The sequence below is a fragment of the Marmota monax genome, unplaced genomic scaffold, assembly GCF_021218885.2.
Source record: "Marmota monax isolate L192 unplaced genomic scaffold, Marmota_monax_Labrador192_F-V1.1 WCK01_AAM20220418_F8-fsc00022, whole genome shotgun sequence".
Lineage (NCBI taxonomy): Eukaryota > Metazoa > Chordata > Mammalia > Rodentia > Sciuridae > Marmota > Marmota monax.
This window is the reverse complement of record NW_026695215.1, coordinates 21,775,085-21,791,789: the sequence shown is the minus strand read 5'-3', so window position 1 is coordinate 21,791,789 and position 16,705 is coordinate 21,775,085.

Sequence of the window (16,705 nt, the reverse complement as noted above, 5' to 3'; positions counted from 1 at the left end):
ATGTTGTGAGCAGCCCCATGGAGAGGTACACAGGAGAGGTAACTCGTCCCAGAGTTACCTAGGACTAGGTTGGCTTTAGCACAAAAAGTCTTGCACCCTGTGAAACTCCCTCAGTCTTGGACAAACCAGGACTAAAGGTCACCATAGGCCTATGTGGCAAGAAACCGAGGCACCTGTACAGCAATGATTGAGAAACTGAGGCCTCCCAACAAGAGCCACTCGGGGAAGCCATCTTGGAAGCAAGTCCTCCAGTCCAAATCTTGGGTTGATTGAGCCTCCTCTGAAACTTCACAGCATCCTGTGTGAGACCCTGAGCCAGAACCACTCTCTAAGCTGATCCCAGAAACCCAACCCTCACAAAATGTGGGATAACAAATATCTGTTGTTTTAAGCCACTAAATTTGGGGTCATTTGTTAAATGACATTAGATATTTTATATAGATGACCCAACACAATAGAAATAGAGGACAGATCCCCTCTATTTGGGCATGTCCCCCATCCTGTTTTAAGCAGCTAGGATGATCTTTCACTTGGGGGCCTTCTTTTGCTTTCCTCAAAACCACCTTGAGGGGATTTGACTCGTTGCGTTCCTAGAGAGCAGTGCCAAGCAGGCCCTGGCTGCAGCTGGGTGAGCTCACTGCAGTGTAATTGTTTTCTAAACTTTTAGCATAAATCCCAAGGGCTCCTGAGGCTTCGTTTCCAGACTCGCTCTGAGCGGTCCAATTTCCCTGGAGGCCTCAGGTGCCTACCTGGGCGGCTTAAACAGCCAGGAAATCTCCCTGACGTGCAGCAGGACAGGTGGCTGCGTGCAGACAAATAACAATCAGCACCGTGGAGGCCCCACAGGGCATGCAGGTGGTTTGATAGGGCCTGGGTGGGCCCCTCCTTGACCTCAAATCTCTTTCAACCAGGTACCTCGGCCTCTGAAATTTTACGTTTCCACGGTGAGACATTCACTCGGGTATTTGTTCATGTATTCGCCCACATGTTCTTCTGAATGAGTTAATTTGAAGACCTTCCCTGCCCAGGTCACATGAAAGAAATAGAAACTTAACCTAAAGGGAGCACAGAAGATAGGAGGGACCCCAAAAGGCTGATCTTGGCTCCAACCCATAGTGTCAGGTTAGACCATAGTATCAGGTGAGACAAATCCTGTCTATTGCACTGGGCTGCAGTCATGTAGAGCACCCCAGAAAGCTCAGGGTAGGGACCCAGAGACCTAGAAAGTAGGTCAAGATACAATTAACATGTACTGAGCATATTTGTTTCCTAGCACAGTGTCACAAGCTGGGTGGTTTAAAACAACAGAAATATATTCTGCCAGCAGGGGTCAGAATGGTTGGTTCAACTGAGGCTACGAGAGAATCTGTTGGAGGCCTCTCTCAGCTTTAGGGATTTGCTGGCCATCTTTGGTTTTTCCTGGTCTGTTGATGCATCAGCCCAAATCCTTCCTGCACCTCCATGTGACATTCTCCTCGTGGGCACATCTGTCTCCAAATCCAAATTTCCCACCCTGGTGACTTCATCCTTACTTAATCATCTGCAGAAACCTCATTTCCAAATAAGGTCGCATTCACAGGCGAGGGCGCTTAGAATTTCAACATCTTCAGGGGGACATAAACCCGTGACACAGAGCATTCAGTTAATATCCATGAAATGCCAGGCACTGCTATGATAATTATTTTATATACATTTATTTTCCTAATCCTCACAAAGATTTCCACCTTATAGCTGTAGGTGCCGAGCATTAGACAGATTATGGGACTGATCCTAGATTACATGGTTAGAAAGTGTGGGCTCTGGAATCAGATAGGCCGGGCTTCCTTACCTGGGAAACCACACAGAAGCTATCTCAGCTCTCAATGCCTCCGTTTCTCTGTTTGGAATATGTGGGTAATAATAATCATACCTTCACCCATGCTGAGTTAGTATAAGGATTTTAAAAGATAGTACACAGAGCTGGAGCACAGTGATCACTGAACTTGTGGTAGCTGTTTTTTTAAGTAGCAGAATCCAATCTTTTTGTTTTGTTTTGCAATGCTGAGGTTCAAACCCAGGGCCTTTACATGTTAGGCGACTGCTCTACCACTGAGCTACATTTCTCCAACCTGTGATCAAAATTTAAGTCGACATTTCCTTAGCTCCAATGCCTTCCTTACTTCCTCTCTAATCCAACACATATTTTATATATATATATTACACAATATACATATATATGTGTGTACATATATAGCCCTTAGAAAATGACTTTTGGAAGCCAGCCTCAGCAACAGAGAGGTACTAAGCAGCTCAGTGAGACCCTTTCTCTAAATAAAATACAAAAGAAGGGCTGGGATGTGGCTCAGTGGCTGAGTGTCTCTGAGTTCAATCCCTGGTAATCCCTCTCCCCCGCCAAAAAAAAAAAAATGGTTTTTGGAGACATAAAACCTTGGGTTCAAATCCTGGCTCCAACAGGGAGCAGTGAAGCATGCCTGTAATCCCAGCAACTCGAGAGGCTGAGACGGGAGTACTGCACATTCAAGGCCAGCCTCAGCAATTTAGCAAGGCCCGAAGCAACCTAGTGAGACCCTGTCTCAAATAAATAAATAAATAAACAAATTAATAAATAAATAAAAGATAGATAGATAGATAGATAAAAAGTAAAAAGAACTATGGATACAACTCAATGGTAAAGCACCCCTGGATTGAATTTCCTGTACTAAGGGGCAAAAAAAAAAAAAAAAAAAAAATCCCAGCTCCAGCATTTACAAGGTGCTTGATTGTAAGTGAATTAATTGTCTGAGTCTCATTTGCTTCATATATAAATGGCTATGCTCATGATAAAATCTATAGCAAAGGGTTCTAGTGAAGATGAGTTGCAATGCAGCTAAATTATCAGTAAAGGTTGCCAAGTGCTTCTCTCTATCTCTGCATTGGCACTACTTTTGTATAATTATTTGTGGGAATCTGTTTCCCAACCAGTCTGTGGGATTCAGGGTAAGGGCTATGTCTTGTTTATCTTTCAAGTCCTCAATAATTAAGAAATGAATGAACAAACCAACCCATAAATGACGTATATGTTGGTTACATGACCTTTCCTCGAGGATTCATTCCATAAGGTTGTCAGTTGTTTTTTTGGTGGGGGTGAACACAGTACACAGGGGTGCTCTACCACTGAGCTACATCTCTGGCCTTTTTTTTAATTTTATTTTTTAGTTTGAGACAGAATCTTGCTAAATTATGGAGACTGGCCTCAAATTTATAATCCTCCTGCCTCAGCCTCCCCAATTGCTGAGATTACAGCAGTTGGCCACTGTGTTGGCTAATTGGAGTTTTCTTTTCATGACATAATTTCCATGTTCCTGCAAGGCCCAGCACAGAATCAATATCCCCTTGTCTAATCCAACTTTCCAAACATGGCTGCCCATAATTCCTCATGTCCCTACATGTACTCGCCACTCCTCTTAACTAGCAGTGGAATTTATTTGTCCTACCCTTGAATCTGGACTTGCCCCAGGACATTGCCAACGGAATGCAGCCTAAGTCTGGGTTTGATCCCCAGCACCTCAATAAAACAAAGAACATCATCTAAATAATACCATGCCATTTCCAGGCCTGGGCCACAAGAGGCCTACAGTTTCACTGTTGCCTCTTGAGATCCAGTTGTCTCCTTAGAATACACGGCTCACCCTGCTCAATGAGGAGAGACCACATGGAGACAGAGGGAGCTAGCCATCTAGCTGTTCCTAGCCCCCCACTTAAGTCTTCAAACATTCTAGAACATTCTCTGCTGGACATTCTCTCCCTGGCCAGACTCTCGCCTGAATGTGGTCACATGAGTGACCCCAGCCAACACCATACAGACCAGAAGAACCACCCTGCTGAGCACAACTAACTCACAGAATCGTGAGAAATAGTAAATAACTATTGTTGAGTGGCTAACCTTTAGGGTAGTTTGTTACCTAACAATAGACAATCAAATTCCCAGTCCCAAGTCGTCTCCCAGCTTTACCCTCCAGGTTATTAATGTAATCTCTACAGGGACCCAGGTAAGAAGAGAACTGTGAAGAAGAAGTTTATTTGCCTCTGATGGCACAGTTGGCCTAGCAACAGCAGCCTTGGCAACCAGGCTGCTGGTTGCCAAGACCCTTGCTGCTGGTTTGGAGACCCTTGAGAGGTGATTCCAGGCTTGGGAGATGGTCACAGTGGCAAATAGATAGCTTCTCGGTGGGATTCAGGAGATGAAATGGCCCGGCTGACCTTGTCTCCTACCTCAGCCACCCTCCTCTATCTCAGACTGGTGAGAACAGAGACTGGGCTTAAAGGCTTTAGCCAGCTTCCCTCAGTCACTGGTGGCCATCTGTTCCTTCCACATTTGATGCGGACCAGGATTAGAGCCCCACACCATTGTCTTTTACCAAACCAGGCTCTCTTTTCCATCATGGAGATGACAAGCTCTGCAAAAGGGATTGTTCGTGTGGCTACCAAGCATGTGGAAATGGGAGAATTGGTCTCAAATCCACCTCCCCAGGCATAGAGTTTAGGGGCATTTGTGGGTGATCTAAGACATGAGGAAAGGTGGTAAGGAAAAGGGAAGTAATCAGTGGTCAGAGCATGTGTGGTCAAACTTCTTGGTTCTTCCTAGGACTCGTGTTGAGAAAATGGCATGTTGGCATGAGCTGCAGGTAGAGTTTTTGGTCCCCTGATGTCAAAGGATCACCCATTGGACACTTGCACAGACCCAGGTGAAGGATCAGTGGGTGATTGCAACAGGTTTGAGCTAGGCCACTTCTGAAAAACAACCTGAACAACGGTTATCATAGTGACCGAATGTCACGGGTGTTATCTGTAGCAAAGGTAGTAGGGATCTATTAATACTTTATTGTTTAGCTAAGCTAAAATCAAGTGAAGCTGGATGGCTTATTTTGGTTTTTCCCTCAGTTTCATGTCCAGAAATAAGGAACCAGAATAGTTATGTATGTGTATGTGTGTGTGTGTGTATATATATATATATATATAAATAAAACTGAATTTGTAGTTTAAAATTCCAGGCCCTAATGGTATCTCTGGTGAATTCAACCAAAATGGTGGGAGGATCTAGGTTATATATTGAAAATCACTAAAGATTGAAATAAAATCTGGGCATGATGGCACATACCTGTAATCCCAACCACTTGGGAGGCTGAGGAAAGAGGATCACAAGTTCAAGGCCAACCTGGGCAACTTAGACTCTGTCTCAAAAAAAAAAAAATTAAAAGGGCTGAGGATATAGTTGAGTAGTAGAGTGCTCCTGGGTTCTATCCCCAATACTGCAAAACAAAAGATAATAAAATTTGCCCGCACTTTAGCTAAGAGGCACAGGTCTGGGCTATTGGCCTGGTCTTGTTCTAATTTGGCAAGTGACTCTCAGTAAATCTCTTTATTTTTCTGTCCTCAGGATTTTTAGCAGGAAAATGTTAAGATTCTGAAAGTGCTTTCCTATTTATCATTCATAGGGAAAACAAATGCCTGCCTGATGCCTAATATTTATTGAACTTCTTTATTTTCCCTTTCCACTTTTTTTTTTTTTTTTTTGGTACCAGGGATTGATCTCAGGGGCACTCTACCACTGAGCTGCATCCCTCAGCCCTTTTTTGTATTTTATTTAGAGACAGGGTCTCACTGAGTTGCTTAGCACCTCACAGTTGCTGAGGCTGGCTTTGAACTTGAGATCCTCCTGTCCCAGCCTCCCAAACCACTGGGATTACAGGCGTGTGCCACCGCACCTGTCTCTTTCCACATCTTTTACTGGTGCATTATAGTTGTACATAATGATGGGATTTGTTGTTACATACTTGTACATACACATAATGTAACAATATAATTCGGCCAATATGGCTCCCCAGCACTTTCCCCCTTCTTCCAATCCTTTCCTCTACTGATCTCCCTTTAATTTTCATAAGATCTGCCCCCACCTTTCTTTTCCCTTTTCCTCTCTAGCTTCCACATATGAGAAGAAACATATGACCCTTGACCTTCTGAACTTGGCTTATTTCACTTAACATAATGATCTCAATTTTCAGCCATTCATTCATTTTCCTTTCTAGCTGAATACAACTCCATTGTGTATATATACCACATTTTCTTTATCCATTCATCCATTAATGGACACCTAGGCTGGTTCCTTAGTTTGGCTATTGTGAATCGTGCTGCTATACATGGGTATGCATGGGTCACTGTAGTATGATGATTTTATTTCTTTTTTATATATTTTTTGTTTTCGGTGGACACAATATCTTTATTTATTTTTAAGTGGTGCTGAGGATTGAATCCAGTGCCTCGCACATGCCAGGCCAGTGCACTAACACTTGAGCCACATCCCCAGCCCCGATTTTATTCTTTAGAAATAAATACTGAGGAGAGGTATGGCTGGGTCTACGGTGGTTCCATGCCTAGTCTTTTGAGGACCCTCCATACTGATTTCCACAGTGGTTATAGTCATTTACAATTCCAACAGAGTAGATGTGTTCCTTTTCCTCCACACCCTCTCTGACATTTATTATTGTTTGATTCTTAACGATTGCCATTCTGACTGGTGTAAGATAAAATCTCAATGTAGTTAGTGTTTTTTTAATATATTTTTAAACTTTATTGTTATTTATGTATTTATTGTTGGTGCTGGGAATTGAACCCAAGGCCTCACACATGCCAGGCAAGTGCTCTGCCACTGAGCCACATCCCCAGCCCTCAATGTAGTTTCGATTTGCATTTCCCTCATTGCTAATGATGTTAAATATTTTTTCATATTGGCTATTTGTATTTCTTCTTTTGAAAAGTGCCAGTTTTATTTATTTGCCCACTTACTAACTGGGTTACTTGGCCTTTTAAATCCATTGTATATATTCTATATATTGATCCTGTCCGAAGACAACTAGTAAAGATTTTCTCCCATTCTGTAGGTTTTCTGATGTGAAGACATCCCTAATTGTTTCCTCTGCTGTGCAGAAACTTTTAAATTTGATACCATCCCATTTATTAACCCTTGGCATTATTGCCTAAGCTTTAGGGTCCTGTTAAGAAAGTTGTTGCTTGTGCCTACATGCTGATTTATTGAACTTCTAATTTGGTTTCTGCTTGGCATTTTTACATGCATTATCTCATAATACTCAACACAATCCAGCTCAGATTATTATCCACATTGTAAAAAGGAAAAAAACAAAACCCAAAGACATTAAGGAACTTGCAGATGGTCACCCAGCTTGTGAGTTGGGAATGGGAACTGAAGTCCCAGTCTGGTCTATGCAGCTGGAAAAGTCAAGTTTATTCGCCATCACACACCCTTCCGGCATCTGTGCAGGATCCCAAGGTGATGGTAGTTTACAGTCACTGAATATGGAATCATATGTGCTTTTTAATTTTATTACAAAGACTTTAAACTTCTTCCTTTAATTGGTTGCATCTTATTCTAACTATAGTTTACATCTATTCCCCCATTGAGTATTGACATTCCTCCCAAATGTTTTGCCATTAAAAGGAATTTTGAAATGAACAAGTTGTGTTATGTCAATACAAAGCAGAAATTCTAGATGGAGGGGAGGACCATTCTTCTTTGGCATATCAGGAATCTCATCTACATCACTTCCCCCCATCACACACATCTGCTCCTTCTCTGCCCCCACTGCCTTAATGCACCTGGGTCCCCCATCACCCAAGGAGAGTGTCCTGACCTCAAGTTGCAGGGTGGAAAAGGGAAGGCGGAGAGAACAGTTCTTTTGGAATTCACACACCATTCAGACCCAATGAATTAATCACCTTTTAACAATTTAGCGCTGACCTCGTCAATCTTAAATAGCTTGGACAGCCAGAAAAATTAAGATTGTCTCAGGATGCTTATTGGTTTTGAAAAGATTATAAAATCCTCTTATCTCAAAAGGACCAGGTGAAGGATTTGCAAATCCCATTAAGAATTTGAGCCTTTATCCTAAGGGCAATGGGTAGCCACTGAATGATTTTAAACAGAGGAGTAATGGCCTGATCAGATTTTTTTGATCTAGAAAGAATACCGTGCTTGGAGGGCGGTTGTAGGATTTAATGATTAATAGGATGGAGGGTGGAGGAAGGGGGGGAGACAGCAGGACCCCAGGACTCTGCCCAGGACAGCTGAATGGGAAGGGGGGAGGAGAGGGGAGGGAATGACAGCAAAGGAGCTCCCTCTGGGCCAGGTGAGTTGAGGTCCCCAGGGGAGGCCACTAATAAAGATGATGCATGCTTCCGGGAGCTCCCTACCCAGGGCTCTGTGAGCTGCCTGCTTGGTCAAATAGACCCAGGCCACAGGCCAGTCCAGCCCAGGGAACTGAGGCTTTTGGGAGGCCACAGCTGGCCCAGCCAAAGTGGGACATCAGGTAGATTCTAACATCATGAAGGTGATAAATCAAGAAGACTGCTAATCTCTTCCCAGTAGAGAATTCTGAGCTACCCCATTTAGGGGCTGAGTTGTAAGTTTTCAAGTCCTTGGAGCTTTTCAATTCAAAGATTCAGAGAGATTCTTTTCTTTTCTATGCTCGCCTAGCTAAATCCCCAGTCCTATCCCCCCCCCCCACCACCACCAGTACTGGAAATAGAACCCAGGGGTACTCTTCCACTGAGCTACATCACCAGCCCTTTTTATTTTGAGACACAGGGTCTCACTAAATTGTCCAAACTGCCCTTGAACTTGTGATCCTCCTGCCTTGGTCTCCCCAGTTGCTGGGACTACAGGCTCACACCTCTGCACCTGGTTCCAGCCCTATTTTAAAAATTTTTACTTGTTTTTCTGAAATTCTTTATACTTGAGCAAAACACCACCCCGCAGTACAGTCTATTGCTAGCAGGAGGCAGGTGACCACGTGGAAACATGGAGCAGATCTGGGTCAGTGCTTTACAAGAAGTGCAGAGAGAAGGGAACTGTGGCACACACCTGTAATCCCAGGCACTCACCTGTAATCCTTGAGGCAAAAGGATCACAAGTTCAAGGCCACCCTGGGTAACCTAGTGAGACCTTCAGCAATTGAGAGAATCTTGTCTCAAAATAAAACCTAAAAGGGGCTAGGGGTGTAGCTCAGTGGTAGAGCACTCCTGGGTTCAATGCCTAGTACCTCAAAAAAAGAAAAGAAAAAGAGTGTGTGTGGTTAAGACCTAGGCAAGCCTGGGAGACCTAGAGTTTAATCTGGAAAGTTGTGGAAGGCTTCCTCTGGCCCTTAAAGATCCAGCTTCCTCAGATGGACAGGAGGAGAGCGGGACATTCTTGGAAGAGGGAATACCTAAGGATCCAGAGATAGAAGAATATAAGGCAAATTGGAGCCCAGGGAGCTTTGAAAGGCACTAGATGTAAGGAAATAGAATTGTTTGTATTGCCCAGATTTGCAAGATTGTGAAGATCTGGGACAATAGTCTAGCTTTACCTCTGAAGACAATATCATATTCAGTGGCAAGATAGAAATTTCCTAGTGACATCATCTAGGGAAAATGCTAGGAAGCTCAGTCCCTAATTTGCCCTGTCCCCACCCCCCAAGAAGCCAGTTTCCAGAACATAAAGACATGCAATTTTTTGTAGTAGCCTCATGTCTTTTTGCACCTGACTTTCATTTCCTTCCTATATTTTTCCATTTGTCTTCTATCTAAGCCTTTAGAGGGGGAGATAAGTACATAAATAACCCTATATAATGTTAAATGTATTATATTATCAGCCTAAGCACAGCGGCACATGCCTGTAATTCCAGTATTTTAGGAAGCTGAGTCAGGAGGATTGCAAATTTGAGGTCAGCCTCAGCAATTTAGTAAGACCCTTTCTCAAAATTAAAAAAAAAAAAAAAGGAATGTAGCTCAGTGTTAAAGTGCCCCTGGGTTCAATCCACAGTACCTAAGAAAAGTATCACATTATCTTTCAAAACAAATCTAGTATCCACCAAATTTTCAGAGACACCAAGGGCATCCCATGATCTCATGGATGAAAACAGATGGGACAGAACAGGCAGGGTCCAGCAGAGAGCCTGATAGGTAAGTCCACAACCCTAACCGAAATGCAGGACAGAGGAAGCCTGGGCAAGCCTGTGACTCTGAGGACAGTGTTTCCAGTGAATTGAATAGAGCACAGAAAGTCCTTGGGGACCTCAGCAGGTTAAAATCTCCTTGCACTCATTGAGGGTTGTCTTCTACTGAGGCTGATCAGGTAAGACCAGATGCAAGGTAATTTTCAACCAGATACCATAGTCAACAGTAAGAGAGGAGATTTTTAGGTTTCACATTTTCTACACTCAGAAAATGGGGCTCCAGACACCCTGGGAAATGTGAGGGCCTAGTGGCCTGGGATTGGGTTAGGATACAGTGATACCCAGTCCTGCAGCAATTGCAGGTTTGCTATAGTCAGGCAGTGAGGGGAAGGGGAGGTTGAGATCTGTGCTGCTCTGCCATGGACATGAGGGTAGAGGGCAGGGAGAGACACACCACCAGCAGAACCTTTGATTGACATGGTCATTTTACGGAGACTTACAAGTTGAGCTATTCTTCATTGACCTGTGTTTGGAAACAGGTCCAATATGGAATATCATTCTATCCTATTGATTTATATAAACTCACAATGGTTTACAAGTACAAGGCATGTACTTTGTTCCTCTGGAGCCTAGAACAGCAGATGCCCATAAGAATGAGATTCACCAGTGACAAAAGAGAAAGCCCCAGAAATTCTGCAAAAAACCCCAAAATGTCCAATTTCTATCCTTTTTTTGCATTCCCTTGTCTAGATTTCCCATCAGACAGGAGAAGCCTGCCTGAGACCAGGCATGGGTTTAGGGGCAGAGTCCAGACCCTACCATCTATGACTGAATTCATGCAGGGCATTTGGGCCACAATCATCAAAATGCTGTGTAATCATTGGACAGGGGGATCATCAATGATTACCTGAGGCTGTCTCACCCTCTCTCTCAAACCATGACTTGGGAGCAGACCAGTAAACCCAGGTCTATTGAGGCTGAGAGGCAGAGTGACTCCCAAGTCTCAGGGAAAGGGTGAGTGAGAAAGCAGGTGCAGTGAGGTACTAAGAAGGAGCCACAGTGTCACAGACACACAGGGAACTTTGCACAGGTCATCACCCCATGGTCAAGTGCATGCTTTCTGGAATCAGACCTAGGTTTAAATTAGCTCTGTCTCTTCCTAACACTTGATCTTGCTGCATCTCAGGTGTTTTCATGTGTAAATTGGGGATGATAAACATCTTCCTTGTGAGATGTGAGGATTAAATGAGAGGATGAATTTATGAACTCTCAACTTGACAAATGGGAAATCCAATGAATGTTAGTTACACCTAATGGTGGGGAGGGTTATGACGGTGATGATGGTGTGTGTTCTGATTTATGTGAGGGGTTTTGATGAGCATCCTTTTATCTGTCCTCTTTCTGATCCTCATTCATCACTGGATCCTCAGTACCTGCTGAGTAACTGTCACATGGTGGGCCATCCATAAACACTGGTTGACAATTAAGAAAAAAACAAAACCAAGAAAGAATTAAAAATTCATGCTCTGTATATGCAATTACTAAATATGAAATCGCTTATTATTTGGGGCTCTTAAATGTTCTGACTATATATAGTTTATTAGCCTTCATACAAAAACTGACTATGACCTCAAAATGGCTGAATCTAAATGGTCCAAGGGAGCCACTCAGACATGGTGGCACATGCCTGTAATTCTAGCTATTCAGGAGGCTGAGGCAGGAGGATAGCAATTTGAGGCCAGCTTCAGCAACTTGATGATACCCTGTCTAGAATTTAAAAAAAAAAAAAAAAGCAGCTGAAGATGATGTTCCCTGTCTAGAATTTTTTTTTTTTTAAAGCAGGGGAGGAGCAGGATTGCTGAACATGGTGTTCAGTGGTAAAGTGCCCCTAGGTTCAATTCCCAGTACAAAAAACAACAACAAAAGAATGCCAAAAAGCCAGGTATGATGGTGCACACCTGTAGGAGGCTGAGGCAGGAGGATTGCGAGTTCAAAGCCAGCCTCAGCAAAAAGCAAGGTACTAAGCAACTCAGTGAGACCCTGTCTCTACATAAAATACAAAATGGGGCGGGGGATGTAGCTCAGTGGTCCAGGGTCCCTGAGTTCAATCCCCAGTGTCTCGAGCCATCCATGGGCTGTGTGTGAGCTATGTGCATTGGAACTATATGAGGGGACAGTTCTGGCATTGCACACTGACTGGGCGTGTGATGCAAGTGCGCTTTCCTCTGGCTCCGCCTGTGATCCTACACTGCACCTGAGATGGGTGTGACTTGCCAAGATGTCAATCAATCTGCTGACCACAAGACATCACAAAGTAAGACTCCACCTTTGAAGCATCATCGCCTTCCTTATTTGGTGAAGAACATTCCATCGAATCTCCTTTGTGGGTGCCCCCTATAAAATGCATTCTGGTGCATGCTTTCTTTCCCAGGTCACAGAGCAGTTCCACCCTCAACCTGAGAAACTCATGACCATGTGCTGCATGATTTCTTCGCAATTTTCTTAGTTTAATGTTGCAGCCAGCTCTTTTGAACCCAGCTCATATGGTCAGGGTGGGCAGCTGGCAAGACCCCAGTACCCACACCCACCAAAAAAGCCAAAAAGGACAAAATGGACCCTGGGAAATTAAAGGGATTGCTTTCTTCTGGGCATAGGGAGATGTCCCTGCACTCTGCCCTCCTGTCCTCTCTGCTCTTCTTCCCAAGAGGATGACAAGACCATTGGCCTACTGACCTGGTAACCAGGACTTGGGGAGCTGACTCAGAAGCAGAAAATGCCAGACAATTTTCACACCTACTTGTTGGGTCATGAAGTAGGATCAGGAATGGAGTTGGGGTCAGGGACAGGATAATCGTGCCTTGCCAACATAATTATATCCCTTGCACCCTATGATCAAAGTGCTTGAGTCAGAAGATCTTGCTTTGTGCCAGAATCATTTGACTGGCTTCCAAAGAGGCCACTCAGAGTGGCTTTTCCTCAATGAATTTACGGCAGAGCTAACCTTGGTTCACGGCCAAATCATCATCTTGGTGGAGGGTAGGGGCTCATCTACCTGCAGAAGCCTGACTCCCAGCTATCCAAATCAGAGGAGCCTGAAGTTACTGCCACACATCAATGTTTTCATTGACAATGGGTGTTACGCCTTCAGTAACTGGAATTCTCTTGTTGGCTGGGTTACCCTTTTCCCAACATTAGCAATCCCAGAGAGCTAAATTAGTCATCAGTGGGCTGGGTGGTGAGTATATCCCAAGAGTTTAGGGAGGCAGATATTTTGAGGGCTGTTTTATCCAAGTCGGGGTGGGGCCGGGTGACTCATCTCCGCCTCACAGCAGGCCACATCTGTGTGAGCACATCTGTTGCTCTTTCCTGGAGAGAGGTGGGAAGTGCCAACTTCCGTCTTCTTTGCTTTCATCTTCTTCTTTTTCCTTCCTCTCTATTCTCCAGCCTCATCCCTCAACCTTCAGTTCACCCTCTCCATATCATAAAGGCAAGTAGGCTGCTCTTCCTTTAGTTGTCAGATTCCAGCCCTGCCTCCCCTCTCTCCAGACACAGAGTGTCACCCCGATGGCTTAGTTGTTCCCCAGCTCTTCATTCGTTTACGGAACATTTTGGTTTATTTGCCAATGTATTAGCTTGAACTTTACAAAATGTTTTGGTCAAAAATGGTCCAACAGCTGGGCATGCCTCTAGTCCCAGCTACTCTGGCTGAGGCGGGAGGACTGCTTGAACCCAGGAGTTCAAGGCCAGCCTGGGCAACATAGTGACATCCTGTTAAAACAAACAAACAAAACCAATCGAATAACTACAATTTCATGTGACTCAACTAAGGGTAGACCAGACCCCTTTGGGGTGGGTTTATTGAGCTGGACTCCCTTTCCCAAGCCTTGCTAGTAGGAGTGGATGTGTCTGTATGGGGGTGGGGCATGCATGCCTTGTTCTTCTGCTCCCCTGCCTACTCCAACCAGGGCTTTAGTGCCAGGGAGGAGCTTAGGAGGGACAGGAGGTTGAGGGAGAAGGTTGAGTTCTTTGTTGTGAGAGCATGTGTTCAGAAGCCAACAAGGGAACCTGTCAGATAGCCCATGATTTGTACATTTCTCTGTTAATATAGAAAACTGGGGATTAATGGAGATATCTTTCATTTTACAAACATCAGTCAAATGCTTGTGTGATGTGAGCTGTATGCCCAATACTATTCCTACCTTCAAGAGTTTAAACGTGTTATAATTATATGTATACTGTGATCTGCTTCTACTTACTAGCTTATTGTAGAATAAACTGTAAGGATACAGCCTGTATTCTTATTCTTTTTTCTTTCTTTCTTTCTTTTTTTTTGGTACTGGGGATTGAACCTAGGGCCTTACAAATGCAGGCAAGTACCTACTTCTGAGCTACACCCCCAACCCAACCTGCTGATTCTTAACTCAAAAGGCCTGGCAACATAGTAGGTGCTCGTTAAACAAAGATTTTATGTGAATGAATAAGTGAATGAATGAAAGTGACTGAACAATAAACAAACCAGGGGAATACCAGGAAGGCATCAAATATATCAAACGAAAGGCCTCTGGGCCTCTAAAGTTCAGGAAACCACAACACTGACAGAAAAGTCAGGAGAGAGAGATCCCGCCCCCAGGAGGTGATCTGTAAGTAGTTGCTGCCCAGTTGGAAAAAAAAAAAGAATAGCTCAGGCAGCAGCACAGTCTGTCTCACAGATGTTACAGAGGAAGCCACAAATGAAAAGGCAGATTCTGGCCATCAGCTTCTTAGTGAGCTCTCTGGCCAGCATGGACTGCATTCCTTTGAGCTGAGAGAGAGTGGGATTTCTAGCCTAGGTAGCAGAATGGAACTTGGAACATACAGCTCAGCAGAAAAGAACCCAGGGACAATGGGATTGGGCCCAACTGCCCTTTACCAGCTCTTGAGTTCACAGAATATTGAGCTCAGCAAGACTTTTCAAGGGAGATAACTTTTGTCCACTTCAAAGGACCCACAGAGAAATCCCCATGTTAGGACAGCATTAAGAACCCCCAAAGACATGCTGAAATGTCTGGGAATGGTTGAAGTCCTTGTCAGGGTTCAACTTTGCCACCTAGCAAGGACAAGTGAAGGCATGTTTGCTTTAAGGATGGGAAGGTCCAAACCCTTTGGAAGGTAGAAGGGAAGACATCTTCATCAGGAGAAAGCTGGAGGATGCTTTGGACATTGGGGCCAGGTAATGATGAGGGAGGTGGTGAAAACAGGTTTCAGAGCCCAGTGTAACCAATCAAGAGGAGTGTGGGCAGGGGAGACTTCTGAACAACCATTAGGAATAGATAGATGTTATTGGTTTCAGGGCAGGGGAGTCAACGTGGAAGGGACCAGCTATACAGAGGACAGAATAACTACAGACAATGACCGTACCACAAATACACTGGTCTCTCTGCTGGCCTGACCTGAACTTCTTACACATGATCAAGTTCTACAAGCATACCATGAATCATGCTGAAAAAATGTGGGAAAGTTTGCTGTTAGCCCTTGACTGCTCTTCCTTCTTCGCATTTTCTCATTAATTCCTTCAAGACAATGATGTATTATTTATTAGTTTGTACTGAGGATTGAACCTAGGGGCACTTTACCACTGAAATACATCCCCAACCCTTTTCTACTTTCAATTTTGAGAAAAGATCTCCCTAAGTTGCTTGGGGTTTTACTAAATTGCCGAGGCTGGCCTTCAACATGCAATCCCCCTGCCTTAGCCTCCAGAGTCCCTGGGATTACAGGTATGTGCCCTCATGTCAGGTTTGGTAATGATGTGTTATTGATGGGACTTAAGAAAGGGACTGCATGACAGTTATTGGTATCTATCTCTCCTAGATTTTAAGGGAATTGAAGGCAGGAATCACAAATTATTCAACTTTAAATAAGATGCTGTCTTAAATATAGGTAAATAAATGCTTCATAGACAAAGAAAGGGGGGAGGAAGACAGAAGGAGGAAGGCAAGAGATACAGAAGGAGGGAGGAAGAAAGGAAAGAAGGAAGAAAGAGGAAAATTAATCTGAGTAGAGATGTTCAGGGAGGGTGGTGGTAATGGGAAGTACTGAATTTGGCCAGCATCATAGGAAGATATGTGGTGTCACAGAAGGAAGTGACCTAAGGGGACCTATCCTGGTGGTTTGAGGAATATATTTTATATATATATATATATATATATATATATATATATATATATATATATATATATTTGAGGAATGATATGAAGCTTCTTGGCCAAGGCTAGGCCCTTGATTTACTTCATGGAAATATTCAGAACTTAGATCTTCAATAGCAGGTGGTAGTGGAGGGTAGGAAAAATACCTTCAATGAAAAAAAATTGTAAAGGAAAAGACAAGTCGCTCCATTTTCTGGCTGGATTCTATCGGTCCCATAGGGTCCTAACATACATCTGAGTCATTTCCTCAGTGGTTGTAACAGTTCTGTCCTCTGCCCTTGGAAGGAGGAAGTAGACAGTTTAGTTGCCCGGACCACCTTTTTCATATACAAGGACACATGTCGTTCTCAAGGCCCCAAGAGTCCTTAATCTGGTAAAGCCAGGTATAGCATGGGAAATTGGTTCCCACCCCTATGATATGCCATTCCCCTCCAGGATAGGAGCAGAGGATGAACTGAGATCATTATCTAGACTGGATCCAGGGCAGGAGGCACTCTAACTGTATTTTTAGACTCACTTATTTCGCCTCCAATG